General features: G+C 50.0%; 1 long non-coding RNA gene across 1 annotated transcript; it reads left to right on the forward strand.

Annotated features, from left to right (window-relative positions):
- The first annotated feature begins 1,450 nt into the window (after positions 1-1,450).
- Positions 1,451-2,962, forward strand: LOC123111665 (uncharacterized). The gene is made up of 3 exons (XR_006454647.1): positions 1,451-1,962; positions 2,047-2,278; positions 2,356-2,962. It is a non-coding gene; the product is annotated as an uncharacterized lncRNA (long non-coding RNA).
- The last annotated feature ends 2,789 nt before the right edge of the window (positions 2,963-5,751 follow it).

The following is a 5,751-nucleotide window of genomic DNA, read 5'->3' on the forward strand; positions in this document are numbered from 1 at the left end:
AGTGCGTCCGGGCAAAAAAAACAAAACAATTCGCCCCCCTGACTGCTTGGACCCACCAGCTACATCTTCGCATGCAAGGAAGTACCTGACAGTCGGGACCCACCTGGTCGAAGCGTACGTAGCATTGTCATTCTGGTCACGAACGTGTACGTACATATATACTGGTGGATGTAGAGGCGCGCACGTGTCGTAGTAGAGGCGCGTACGTGTCGTAGTAGAGGCGCACATGTAGCATGTACACGTACGTACAGCGGCTAGGGTGCAAGAAAGAAAATATGGGCATGTATCTGTACATACGGGCGGAGTCTTGAACGCCTACTCGCGCATACATACAGCCAGGGCTCGTGTACATGGCTGGGTCGGAATGGAGAAATAGCATCGTTGTCGTGTTCATGGGGAGGCAACGAAATGCATCGTGTTCATGGGGAGGCAAAGGAATGCATCGTGTTCATTGGGAGGCAACAGAACGCGTGGGAGCCAACCGGCTGGGTCGGAACGGAATGCGTGGTCATGTTCATCGGGTGGGCTTGGACAGAACAGGCGATGGAAACGAGGCCTAGCGTACCGCACAATGGAGGAAATGGACCTACTACGTTCGGAACGGGGTCCTGTTGATCGGGAGGGGTGTGGCGTACCGCAAAACGGAGGAAACGGACCTCCTACGGTCGAAACGGGGGTCCTGTTGATCGGGAGGGGTGTGGCGTACCTGTAACGCCCCGAGACCGATGTGCCAGGTGTCCTCCAGTTATTCGCTGTTGTTGCCTTGTCTTTGCTTGCGTGTCGCATCTTGTCATGTCATCATCTGCATTCCATCTGCATGTTTTCAAAACTTGTATCCGTCCGGGTTCCCCAGTTCCGTCCGTTGTCCGTTCTGAGCCCAGTCGCACTTCCACGCGCCTGCGGCATGTCCAAAATATTATTTAATAAGTGGCCGGAAAATGTTCTCAGAATTGGTTGAGAGTTGGTGTGTGGTCTTATTATAATGTAGATAGACCGCCTATCAAGTTTCATCGCATTCGGAGTTCGTTTGATAGCCCAACCGTTAGACTATAGCGGCAGTTTAGCCGGTCTTTTCGCCGGACGTTTTCGGTCTCCGAAAACAGTCGTCGGGCCTCCCTCTCTTCTCTTCTCTCAGCTCGAGACCATCTACACAGCCCACCACCTACTGCTAGGTCCAACCTAACCTCTCTCGTCAGCCCGCGGCCCTCCTCGCGCGCGCGTCCGGTAGCTGTCCTGGACCCGAACTGGACTTTCGTCACCGTTGAATCCGAAACATCCCCAAACATCTACAAAACGTCACTGTTTTCGTATTTGTACTTCCTAGCTATTTTATTCGCGATCGTCCAATTGCGATTGGAGGGTCCTTTTAGCCCCTGACCAAAAATCCTTGCTATATATTCAGCCTACCTAACCCTAAAACATAGCCATCCCATCCATCCTTTCCCACAGCAGCCGCCGCCACTCTCTCGCTTCCCCTCGGCATCTCCTCCCGATTCAATCCCCCCGACCACTTCCCTAGTTTTCAGCGCCGCCTATCACAACAGCCTACCACCATCCTCCGCCCGAGAATCTGGTCGTCGCTCCCAACCTCGTCTGCCTGTGCTCTCTCCGCAGTCGCCCGAGGACGCGCCTCCCCTTCCCCGCACAGCCCGTGAGGCACCGGCCTCCTCAGCTCCTCCAGCTCCGCAAGCATCTCGCCGGAGCACCGAATCAGGCGTGCCTTCGCCCTTCCCTCTTGTTCCCCTTTCTCCTTCTATAGCTCTCTCTCACGGCATCTCTCCCCCGTGCTCTTCTTGCTGCAGGAGCAGCCGTGGACGCCGTCTCGCAAGCAGCAGCCGCCGCCGGCTTCCTCCGTCCCGTCCCAAATGCTGAACCTAGAGCCCCGACGCCCGCCTCTCTGCCTCGCAGGAGTCACCACCGCGTTGTGTTGCTGGACAGGAGCCGAGCCGTCACCGTCCCATCGTAAGACCCCCATCCCTGCTGCTCCTCGCCGTTGTCAACTTCCGGCGCGCCGCCAATGACAGTTCCGGCCTCTGCTTTGAGCAGAGGAGGACGCCCGCGTCTCGCCACACCTCGACGCTGGCGCGCCTCCACAGCTACACCGGCCGGATCCTTACCTGGATGCCCCGTCCCGATCCCTTCTTCAAGCATGGCCGCCGCCCGTCTTCTTCAGGCATGAGCTCCATCGGGTCCGCCTCCCTGCTGTCGGAGCCCCATGACCCTAGCGCCTCGCCTCTTCAAACGAACCAGGGACGAACGCCTCATCGGAGCTCCGCAGGTCGCCGTGCGCCCCTGCTCCTTCTTCTCTTTCCCTTTCTTCCTCCCTGAACCTTTTCTCGTGCCTGTGTCCTGCAGGAGCTCATCGCGCGCCGACCGTCCCGAGCTCCAATCCGCGACTCCCCTTGCCGGAGTTGAACCCAGGCACCTCCCCGCGCTCAGTTCCGCCCGTTCTGGCCGGTTCCCGTCGACCCTGTCACCAAGACCCTTGCCATTGTCTTCTCCATTGCCATGGCTCTGCTCCTGTTTCTGTTTCTTCAGGAACGAGAACAGCAGCAGCTCGTCTCACACGCGTTGACCGAGCAGAGGGCTAGCAGGCCCAGCAGCGCCCCCCTGCCGACCTCCCCTCTCCACCAGTCGGGCCTTGGCCCATGTGAGCAGCGCCCAGCCCCTATCCTGTATTTGTTGGGCTAGGTGGTTTCAGCCCATGGACATATTTTTTCCCCTGAACGAATTTATCTTTTATTCCAGAGAACCCTGTTTTGCAGAAAAGTCCCTCAACAACATGCATATAATAACTCACAATTCGTGCATCGGTTCTAAATAAATTATATATGAAAGTTGCTTAGAATTTTGTTTAGTTTAATAATATTCAACTTTCATGTATGATTGAAATGTTTAAAATGCTATTTGTTTAAATTTGCTTAAATAACTTGTTAAAATGTTTTAATTCATAACTAATTAACCGTAGCTCGGTTTTAAATAATATTTATATGTAATTGGGGTAGAAAAATGCCTAGTTTAACATGGTGGCTTTAGTTTGCATGTTTAAAAACCCTAAAATTGTGTTTAGGACAGAACAGTACCAAACCTAATATATGCATATGGGGATTTGCTGGAATTGTTGTTTGTTATTTCCGGCCTCATTTAAACTTGCCTAGATAGATAGTTTCGTTATGCTTCACCTCTTTCCATGCTAACAACATTTAACCTTGTTGGGTACATAAACGAGAGAGAACTAAATAAGTCATGTGGTGTTTTCTTCAATATGCAACTCCGTTGCATATTGAGCTCCACTTAATTTGTAGGATTGCTTGTGCACCTTGCCATGCCATGCCTCATTAAACCGGGCATGCATCATACTTGTTTGCACATCGTGCCATGCTTATGTGATGATTGTTTACTATATTGTTTGCTTTCTTTCCGGTGTACTTCTTCTCATTAATCCGGTAACGTTGCATTTGTGAGGATACGTTGGCTACGCCCGTTTGTCTTCTTCATGGACTCATTCTTCTTCCTTGCGGGATTTCAGGCAAGATGACCATACCCTCAAAATCACTTCTATCTTTGCTTGCTAGTTGCTCGCTCTATTGCTATGCCTATGTTGCGATACCTACCACTTGCTTATCATGCCTCCCATATTGTTGAACCAAGCCTCTAACCCACCTTGTCCTAGGAAATCATTGTTTGGCTATGTTACCGCTTTGCTCAGCCCCCTCTTATAGCGTTGTTAGTTGCAGGTGAAGATTGAAGTTTGTTCCTTGTTGGAACATGTTTACTTGTTGGGATATCACAATATCTCTTATCTAATTAATGCATCTATATACTTGGTAAAGGGTGGAAGGCTCGGCCTTATGCCTGGTGTTTTGTTCCACTCTTGCCGCCCTAGTTTCTGTCATATCGGTGTTATGTTCCAGGATTTTGCGTTCCTTATGCGGTTGGGTTATAATGGGAACCCCTTGATAGTTCTCCTTGAATAAAACTCCTCTAGCAATGCCCAACATTGGTTTTACCATTCACCACCTAGCCTTTTCTTTCCCTTGGGTAGGCCTGCCCAAGGGTCATCTTTATTTTAACCCCCCCCCCCCGGGGCCAGTGCTCCTCTGAGTGTTGGTCCGACCGAGTAGACTGTGGGGCCACCTCGGGGCAACTTGAGGATTTTTTTACTCGTAGGATGTCTCATCTGAGCGTGCCCCGAGAACGAGATATGTGCATCTCCTATTGGGATTTGTCGGCACAATCGGGCGGTGTTGCTGGACTTGTTTTACCATTGTCGAGGATATCTTGTAACCTGGATGCCGAGCTTGATCGGATTGTCTTGGGAGAAGGAATATCCTTCGTTGACCATGAGAGCTTGTGATGGGCTAAGTTGGGACACCCCTGCAGGGATTTGAACTTTTGAAAGCCGTGCCCGCGGTTATGGGCAGATGGGAATTTGTTAATGTCCGTTTGTAGAAAACCTGAAGTTGATCTTAATTAAAATACATCAACCGTGTGTGTAACCGTGATGGTCTCTTTTCGGTGGAGTCCGGGAAGTGAACACGGTGTTGGAGTTATGCTTGAGATAGGTTGTTCTAGGATCACTTCTTGATCATAGTTTCTCGAACGTGCTTTGCCTTCTCTTCTCGCTCTCATTTGCGTATGTTAGACACCATATATGCTAGTCGCTTGCTGCAGCTCCACCTCATACCTTTTACCCTTCCTATAAGCTTAAATAGTCTTGATCGCGAGGGTGTGAGATTGCTGAGTCCCTGTGACTCACAGATACTTCCAAAACCAGTTTGCAGGTGCCGATGTTACCGAGCAGGTGACGCAACCAAGCTCAAGGAGGTGCTCGATGAAGATCTTGTCCTTTGTGTGTTCCGTTTCCAGTTGATCAGTAGTGGAGCCCAGTCGGGACGATCGGGGATCTGTGTAGCATTTGGGGTAGCCTTCTTTTATTTTGGTTATGTAGTCGGACCTTGTGTGTATCTGGATGATGTAATGCTTTATTCATGTAATTGTGTGAAGTGGCGATTGTAAGCCAACTATGTATCTTTCTCCCTTATGTATTACATGGGTTGTGTGAATATTACCTCACTTGCGACATCGCTTTCAATGCGGTTATGCCTCTAAGTCGTGCTTCGACACGTGGGAGATATAGCCGCATCGAGGGAGTTACAAGTTGGTAATCAGAGCCTTCCCCGACCTTAGGAGCCCCCTGCTTGATCGAATCACTAGCGTTATTGAGTCTAGAAATGTTTTGAGTCATTTAGGATTATATATATCGGAGAGTTAGGACTTCTTTTTACTCCTCAGTCCCTTTGTCACTCTGGTAAGGCATCCTGACGTAGAGTTTTGACTCTTCTCTTCTCAAATTTCACTGAATTTTTTTAGGATCACGCGGGTATCTTGTAATTGTTCCGATGGTTTTGTGACGAGAATATTGTTCTTGGTGCCTCCTGTCATTTAGGGGTTGTGGAAGTGTCCCGGGGAGTTGAGCTCCGAGGTGTTGTCGTCACAATTTTATCGTTGCAGTTCTGGAATACCTGAGTTTAGTTTCGCCGACAACGAAAAACTCTTTTATGCAGTTGTTGGTGAGATAACCTCGACGCCACCCAGTACTGGGGCAGGAGTTCGGGAGTATTGCCATAACTCGTATAACGGATGCTTTTTGAAGGTTGAGGTAAACGATTTCCGAAGGTTTCTTGGTTATGTGTTGAAGGATGGATACAGATGGATGTAGGATTTGCTAGTTTTGGGTGAGATATTATG

The sequence above is a fragment of the Triticum aestivum genome, chromosome 1A (assembly GCF_018294505.1).
Source record: "Triticum aestivum cultivar Chinese Spring chromosome 1A, IWGSC CS RefSeq v2.1, whole genome shotgun sequence".
Taxonomy (NCBI): Eukaryota; Viridiplantae; Streptophyta; class Magnoliopsida; order Poales; family Poaceae; genus Triticum; species Triticum aestivum.